The 9,016-nt window shown below is 46.6% G+C and overlaps 1 long non-coding RNA gene across 1 annotated transcript; it reads left to right on the forward strand.

Annotated features, from left to right (window-relative positions):
• The first annotated feature begins 1,682 nt into the window (after positions 1-1,682).
• Positions 1,683-5,075, forward strand: LOC141026360 (uncharacterized). The gene is made up of 2 exons (XR_012188340.1): positions 1,683-2,001; positions 3,127-5,075. It is a non-coding gene; the product is annotated as an uncharacterized lncRNA (long non-coding RNA).
• Positions 5,076-9,016: the final 3,941 nt, after the last annotated feature.

The following is a 9,016-nucleotide window of genomic DNA, read 5'->3' on the forward strand; positions in this document are numbered from 1 at the left end:
ACCTGACGATCTCAGTCCCTAGAAGCTCCTAGCGGGCGATCAGGGGAGCGACCCTGAACAGCACTAGGCACGACGTCGCAGAATAAGTAGTGGAATGTTCTATGCTGGAACGTGCGAGGGATCAATTCAGACAAGAAGCAACTGGCGATCCGTAACGCGATCGATATTAGTGGTTGTTTAGTCGTTTGTTTTCAAGAAACTAAGTGCACTTCTTTTGATGTTTCTTTTGTTAAGCAGTTCTGTCCTAAAAAATTTGATATGTTCGAATTTGTGCCCTTTGTTGGGAATTCTGGTGGTCTTATTACAGTGTGGATGAGCTCGGTTTTCTCTGGCGTTGCGGTTTCTGAACCGTTTGCGCTCGGCGTCAGACTCACCTCAACGCAATCTAACGATTCGTGGACGCTAGTTAATATCTATGGACCCTGCGCTGATCCAAATAGGTCAATTTTCACTACCTGGCTGTTTGATCTTGACATTCCTGATAGTGAAGATTGGCTTATCCTCAATGACTTTAACTTCATTCGAGCGCCTGACAACCGTAACAGAGGAGGAGGTGACGCTAACAATATGCTACTCTTTAATGAATTCATCCGGAGACAGTCTCTGGTTGAACTACCAATCAAAGGGCGATCATTTACCTAGAGTAACATGCAATCTGACCCATTGCTTGAGCAGCTAGATTGGCATTTCACTTCAGTTAACTGGGCAGCCAAATATCCGAACACTGTTGTTATTCCCCTGGGTAAGCCCACGTCCGTTCACGTCCCTTGCTATGTGAGCATCCAATCCAAAATACCCAAGTCCAAATTATTTTGTTTTGAAGATTTCTGGATTAAACAACAACCAGGGTTCTTTGATGTGGTGAAACGATCCTGGGCCAAGCGTTGCTATGCATCGAACGCAGCTGCAGTTCTATGCAAGAAACTAAAAAACCTGTATTAGGACCTGAAGCAGTGGAGCAAGAAAATATCAAAACTCTCGATGCTGATTGACAATTGCAACAAAATACTCTTGGAGATTGACCGATTAGAGGAACGAAGAACGTTGTCTGTTCCCGAGGCTAATTTCAGACTGATATTAAAACAGTGTAACACCCCCAGTGTCATGCTACAGTAATCCCCTATTAATGGTGCCATGTCATCATGTTACTGTTGCTAATCTTCATTTGATCCAAATCACAATTCAAATTCAAATCCAATCTAAAGTCAAAAATTCGTATTTGTCAGACATGAAATCTAAAATGTTCATCATGTGGCAATTATTCTTTTGATAATATTGGCAGTGAACTAACTATTTTCCAAAATGTCTAAGTGCCCTAAACTAGTTAAAACAGTGGCTAAAGCATTTAAATTAAATGCTTTTTAAGTTAAAAAATGCTAAGCTAATGTATTATAATGTAAAGCCTAATGTGGCAGTAGCCTAAGTTATACTATTATGCTAAGTGTAAGTTTTATAAATTATAAAACTGTTTTGCTTTTTGAAAATAAAAGAAAGCAGAGAAGTTTTAAAAGAAAGCCAGAAACAAAAAAATATGTGAAAAGGCCCACTGCCCCTAGGCCTAGACCACCCCTCCGGCCCCGCTAAGCCTCGGGCCAGCCCGGCCGGCCCACCCCGTTGCCTCCTTATCCCCTCCCACTCCCGTCACCTAAACCGCTACCCCCACTCCCCACGCACTCCCCCTACTCTTCCCCCACGATCCCCCTCTCCCTCGTCTCCTCCCTCTGCCCCTTCCCCCGATCCAAATCAGGATCGGGCCGACGCCGCCCCGCGCTTGACCAGTCATCGTCGCTCGCCGCCCCGCGCTTGACCAGTCATCGTCGCTCGCCGCCCGCCACTTCACCGCGCCATCCTCGACCGCCTCCCCGACGGACTGCCCGTCCCCACCTCTCCTTCGTCGGTCCTCCCCGTCCGCCTCGGCCACCACCACCACCCGTCGTCGAACCGCCTCTCCGACTCGTCTCCGGCCGCTCCGACCACTTTCCCGGCTCCCCGTCGCTCACTGTGAGCCTCCTCCGCGACTCCTGTCCCGCCTTCTTAACCGTACTCGTCGTAAGCCGTCGCGCCCGGCGCCTCAGTGAGCTCGTGCTCAACGCGTCCGCGCACGCCCACCGTCGTGCTCCCGCACGCCCTGGACCGCCCTGTGCCGCGCGCGCGCACCCGCAGCCACCTCCCGCTCCCCGCGCCTTCCTTGCCGTGGCCTCGCCCCCAGCCTTCCTCTCCCGCTGCTCGCCCAGCCACGCCCCGGCGTGGGCTGCCCGCGCCTGGCCGTGCCCATGCTCCACCTCTGACCTTGCCGCTAGCCGCCGCTGGCTGCGCCCCTCCCCGCGCCAAGCATGCGCGCCCACTGGCCGCTGCCGCGGCTCCAGCCGCCGGCCCTCGCGCCATTCGCCTCCGCTGCCGCCCACCGGCGTCCCGCCGCCCAGCAGCGCCCCCTGGTGGCCTCGGGCGCTCGCTGCACACGGGCGCCCGCACCCCATTTAGCCCACGCCCGCTAGGCCATGGGCCCCACGCCCCTGTAAAAAAGAGTTTTAAAAAAACATAATAATAAATTAATTAGTTAATTAACTTAATTAACTCGGGATTAATTAGCCTAATCACTAGATTAGTTGAAACTGATTTAATTAACTAAACCTAGTCTATGACAGGAGGGCCCACCCCGTGTTGATCAGTCAAACTTTGACTGGTCAACTAGGACCCCCTAGACCCACATGTCATCCTCTGTGTACACTGTTGTGTACACGGAGCTGGGTGCACCTAGCATTTAATCATTATTTTCGAATTAATAATAATTTCAGAAATTGTTTAAATCTTTGAAAATTAATAGAAAATAAACCGTAACTCGGATGAAAATGTTTTCTACATGAAAGTTGCTCAGAACGACGAGACGAATCCGAATACGCCCTTCGTTCGTCTATCACACGTACCTAGTAGAACAAACGTTGAACTTTTCCCCTTCGGTTCATCTGTCTGACAGACGTCCGGAACCGGGAAAACTTTTCCGGATGTTATCCTCCTTTGCCAGTATCGCCTAGCGCTGCGTTAGAACACCTCTAGCACCGCTTATTGTCTTGTTATGCTTATGTTTGCGTGTATGTACTGTTTCTTCCCCCTCTTCTTCTCCGGTAGACCTCGAGAACGCTGCTGATGCCCCTGTGATCGACTACGTCGACGACGACCCCTCCTTGCCAGAGCAACCAGGCAAGCCCCCACTTTGATCATCCCGATAACGCCCATTCCATTCTCTCATGCTTGCATTAGATTTTGCTACTGTTATTGTTTGCTCCAATTCTGATGCATAGCCTGCTTTTGTAACCTGCTCTTTGTACCTTACATGCTTATCCTAAACTGCTTAGTATAGGTTGGTTAGTGATCCATCAGTGACCCCCACCTTGTCCTTGTTGCCCCTGCTTCATCATTGAAGACCCGATCAACAGGATCGAAGACCAGGCCCCGGCACCGCACATCACTTTCCCCTTAGTTGCTCGACACTACTGGGTTACAATCAAGTGCCGAGGGTGAGACCTCTATAGCACTTCTGATGTTAACCCTGTAGTGTAGCTATTCGGTCGTGGTCATCTGGGGTGATTCCGCCTTAACCACTTCCGATACGACTCTGTCGTGCAACCCCTCAAGTGTGAACTTCGAGGGTGGTTCCTCGTTCACCTTGATGATTACATCGAGTGGAATCCGTCAAGGGTGATTCCTCAGGTTTTCCCCTTGGTGTTAGACACACAGTTACTATGGTTACTATGACTTTACACTGATCCATGTTACTAAAGATGGGTCGGCCCTGAGGGGTACCCGCGTGGAGATGGGTTGACCTGGAGGGTGCCCGCGAGATAATTACGAGCCGTGGCTGGGCATTCCTAGCCCTTGCCGCAAGTCCTCGAGACGGGGCAACGGGGTCACATCTTTCATGAGTCTCTGCTTGTTACCGCGCGTTCCTAATCCACTACGATTTGGATATTTGATCCGAGGGGCCTCTGGCCTGATAGCACTAACCATCACGTGGGCATAGTATGGGCGTTCTGCGTCGTATGCATCAGCCGAAGCTTAATAGACGTCAGCAACTGAGCGGCGCGCGCCGGCTTGGACTGGTAAGCTCCTGACTTTTTAGGGAGGTAGCTAGGTCTGCTCACCGGCCGCGTACGCAACGTGTAGGAGTTCCCGGGGCGATGGCCCATGACCCTTGGGGCATAGGTTTAGTCCGTCGTGCTGACTAGGTCGGGTCGGGTTGCGGCGTATTGTTTGGCCGAGGCCGGGCATGACCCGGGAAAGTGTGTCCAGCCGGAGTTAATCGAGCGTGGTGGGTAAGTTGGTGCACCCCTGCATGGAAGAAAACATCTATCGATAGCCTGTCCTACGGTAACAGACACTTGGAGTTGTATCCCGATCGATACAACTAGAACTGGATACTTGAGATGAGACTTGGATATGAGGTGATAAATGGATAGTATGGCTCTGGGATTGCTTTCTCGCAGGGAGTCGAGAAAGGATCTCTGGCCGAGGTTGATAACACTACTACTACTTTACTTTATGCTACTCTACTTCCTCCTATTGCTGCAAAGTGGTGGTTTCTAGAAGATGCTAGTCTTCGATAGGACTAGGTTCTCCCCTCTATTCTGGCATTTCTGCAGTCCAGTCCACATATATACAGCCTCCCTTTGATAATGTTGCATATGTAGTGTAGATCCTTACTTTCGAGTACTTTGGATGAGTACTCACGGTTGCTTTGCTCCCCCTTTTCCCCGTTTCTTCTTCTTTCCGGTTGATGCAACCAGATGTCGGAGCCCAGGAGCCAGATGCCACCGTCGATGCCTACTACTACGTGGAGACCGCCGATGACCGGGAGTAGTTAGGAGGCTCCCAGGTAGGAGGCCTTGCCTTTTCGATCGTTGTTGCTTTTGTGCTAGCCTTCTTAAGGCAAACTTGTCTAACTTATGTCTGTACTCAGATATTTTTGCTTCCGCTGACTCTTGTGTATTCGAGCTTATGTATTCGAGCCCTCGAGGTCCCTGGCTTGTAACATAAAGCTTGTATTATTTTAATTTGTGTCTAGAGTTGTGTTGTGATATCTTCCCGTGAGTCCTTGATCTTGATCGTACACATTTGCGTGTATGATTAGTGTACGATTGAATCGAGGACGTCACAAGTTGGTATCGGAGCCGACTACCTGTAGGTAGCCCCCTTTCCAACTCCTTGGCCGAAGTTGAGTCTAGTCACTGAAAAACTTTTACTGACATTGGCTGTGTGTCTTACGGGCCCATGTCGGCATTGGGTGGTATTAGGATCTTTTATTCCTTGTCTTTACTCTGGGATTCTGATCTCTCTTCTATTCGGGTTAAATGATTTTACTAAAGTCTAACTTTAGGTTCTCGGAAATACTTTCTCCTGGAGAGCCCCATCAGTCCAGAGATCGCTTGCTGCTTCACAAGATTTCGAAGATACTCTCCGATGTTTCCCCGAAACCCTTGTGCCCTTCGCCGTTGCAATTCCATATCACTGATAAATCCTTAAGGATAGCTGCATACACTTGTCGTCCATACCTTCATTTCCAATTGTTCTTGTTATTACAAGATACCCTGAAATACTTTGGATATTTCGAGAATCCTTTGTTCCTGCTGCCTTGCAGCTCCTATTTCGCATGAATACATGTGTGAATAATTCCTCACACTTTACCGGGGATCCGTTCATCCCCAGTTGTTTATGTGTTTCACAAATTCTTTGGGATACTATTCATTCTTCCGATAATCCTCAGTAGCCTATTGCTCCTGTTCTTCCTTATCGTCTTGCATTATGGTTAATTACATATGTCTAACAATATTCATTAAGCTCCTTTGAGATTGTCATTCTTATCCTATTGATTCAACATGTGCGTGAATGCACACATTCATTAGTTATTCGCTGATAACTATTTTTCCTTCTGGCTCAGACTCCATTCCAGACATGAGCTGGTTCTCGGCAAATCAAACCATGAATGATTGTCGATCTATGTCTTTTCAACTTGCTTATCTTTTGATTAGAGCATCTGCTTCTGATCCCCCGAATTGGCAATCATAATTCCTATGCATTTAAGCTTTGGAATTATCAAATATTTCCAAAATCCGATGCCTCTGCATTATTCCTTCTTCTGATTGAATATTGATACATCAGCTCCGTTGTGGATCGCCGGATCCATTATTGGATTATCATCCGACAGTGTCCTTCATATTCAAAGAACCTCGTGAAGTTCTTTCCCAGATACATAATGCCTTTGGTAAATTGTATCCTCTCCTTTTGTCAACCATGCTCTACTTTCGAGCTTGTGTTGTTTACTTATGAAGTTTGTGGAATAGGTTCCTAAGATGCCCCTATGGGTTGAACCTATGCCTCCCCTAATCCGTTTGAACCCGAGAGTTTTTAACGAGTCTTACTCTTCTGGTACTTCGCCAGATAAATCTTCTGCACTACAATTTCTTCGAAAACGAGGAGTGAATGAAAGGTTATGCATTGAAGAAGTGGGAGTCGACCTTGAACCTTTGTGTTCATGCCCATGGAACTGATGTAGAACTTATCATGGAAGCTGCTCGTAAAAATAATTGCCCCTTGTTATAAGTTCATCTTGTATCGCTGGTTTGATCATTCATAATCGTGGTTCCGACCATAGTTTCTCCTTAATTCCATTTCCCGGACAAGTTAAAATACTTGTCTTCTGCAGATCATTTCATCTGTTGAACCTCTATTTTTGATCTACCTCGAGTATTGCCCCTTGTTATCTCGAGGATATGGTGTCATTGCACTACCTCTTGTGAATTCTCATTGGAATGATACTCCATCACATCATTTCTAGCCTGATCGGCTATATCATTATCGAGCTAATTTTAACTATGCTACCTGGTCCCTCTTCCCGGAGCACAATTTTCGACGATGAGCTAAGCATACGTCGCTCTTCCTCATCATATCATTTCGCCTTGAACAACAAGCTTGATTTCGAGTTTGTGACGTACTCGTGGTTCCAATAACATTTTGTTTCATCATTCCTTTGACTTGATGTCATCGCCGATCGATTACATCTTCATGAAATCTCTCGACAATTGTGTCGTGATCGTCATCAACAATCTGAGCTCTTCCAGGATATCAAGTGAATTCGTGATGAGAAATACCATCCTTGCCCGTCGAGGATTGGTGTTATCATCGACAACATTATTGCCTTCCCGCCAACACAAACTTGTTCATATAATTTTGGTAATACATCCTTTTTTGACATGTCGATGGATTGTTGCTGAGCCCGTCGGCCACACCCTCATCTTTCCTTGCTGAAGTTGTATGACTTATTTTCTAAGTTGTTTCCGATGGATCCTTTGTGTATCCGAAGTCCAACCTTTCCCTGATGACCATGTCAACACTATCCCGAAGCATGTGTGTGGTACTCCGATCATCAACAAGAACATTGGGAGCGCGATGCTAACTGTTCTTGATCAATTATCCAAACACCGTTGTATGGGTAAACCTCATAAGTTCCTTGCCCCTTTATCTAAACGGTTTAATACTTGGAGTCCAATCATGCTCTGCCTTTCCTTGGGAAAGTTATACTCTAATACTTGGGTATAAACATCTTTCCTTTCCATTGGTCTGATTATCATAATAATCACATTTTCCTTTCCATTGTTTTGTTTAACCTTTCTGGTAATCAAACTTGTCTGAGCAGAGATAATTCCCTGCTTATGTAAACACCTCGGTGTACAAGCTCTGTCAGTAAGACCTTGTTACTATTATTGATGACATTCCGGTAACCACCGATCGACGAGAACTTTGCCTATTGGTTCGCCTCGTTTCAACTAGCAGGAAAATGATTCTCTTCGTCCCACGCCCTTGGTAGCAAACGTTGTTGCCAACATAACTGACAGCCTATCCTCTGACCTGCCTTGCTATCATGACCGTTCAAGATGTTAGCGCCTTCCTGCTTTTAACCCACATGGTGGGCCCATAACTCACAGTTCCACAGGATCGGAACCTGACTCTCCTGTATATCTTTGATTCTGAAATATTCTTGCATTTGGCTTCGTATCATGTCACGAGCCACCTTTCGAGAGATGATCTATTCCGGATGCTCTGAACCCCTTTCTCACACTCTATTCAGGTATGAATCGTTTATCCATTCGCTTGAAACTTCCTATTTACCTTCATACTTTGCTCTCGATGTTTTATTAAGTTTCAACTCGAGAGATATTTCTACCTCATTCCTTGAATTGTTCACCATATAATCAACCCTATAAGGGTCAGTTCTCCCGAAGTTGCTCTTTACTTCCCCACTTAAATCTCGGGACGAGATTTCTTGTAGTGGAGGAGATTTGTAACACCCCCAGTGTCATGCTACAGTAATCCCCTGTTAATGGTGCCATGTCATCATCTTACTGTTGCTAATCTTCACTTGATCCAAATCACAATTCAAATTCAAATCCAAACTAAAGTCAAAAATTCATATTTGTCAGACATGAAATCTAAAATGTTCATCATGTGGCAATTATTCTTTTGATAATATTGGCAGTGAACTAACTTTTCTCCAAAATGTCTATGTGCCCTAAACTAGTTAAAACAGTGGCTAAAGCATTTAAATTAAATGCTTTTTAAGTTAAAAAATGCTAAGCTAATGTATTATAATGTTAAGCTTAATGTGGCAGTAGCCTAAGTTATACTATTAAGCTAAGTGTAAGTTTTATAAATTATAAAACTGTTTTGCTTTTTGAAAATAAAAGAAAGCAGAGAAGTTTTAAAAGAAAGCCAGAAACAAAAAAATGTGAAAAGGCCCACTTCCACTGGGCCTAGACCACCCCCCTCCCCCGGCCCAGCTAAGCCTCGGGCCAGCCAGGCCAGCCCAACCTGTTGCATCCTTATCCCCTCCCACTCCCGTGACCTAAACCGCTACCCCCACTCCCCACGCACTCCCCCCCCACGATCCCCCTCTCCCTCGTCTCCTCCCTCTGCCCCTTCCCTCGATCCAGTTCAAGATCGGGCCGACGCCGCCCCGTGCTTGACC

This window comes from Aegilops tauschii, chromosome 7 (genome assembly GCF_002575655.3).
Source record: "Aegilops tauschii subsp. strangulata cultivar AL8/78 chromosome 7, Aet v6.0, whole genome shotgun sequence".
NCBI classification, from domain to species: domain Eukaryota; kingdom Viridiplantae; phylum Streptophyta; class Magnoliopsida; order Poales; family Poaceae; genus Aegilops; species Aegilops tauschii.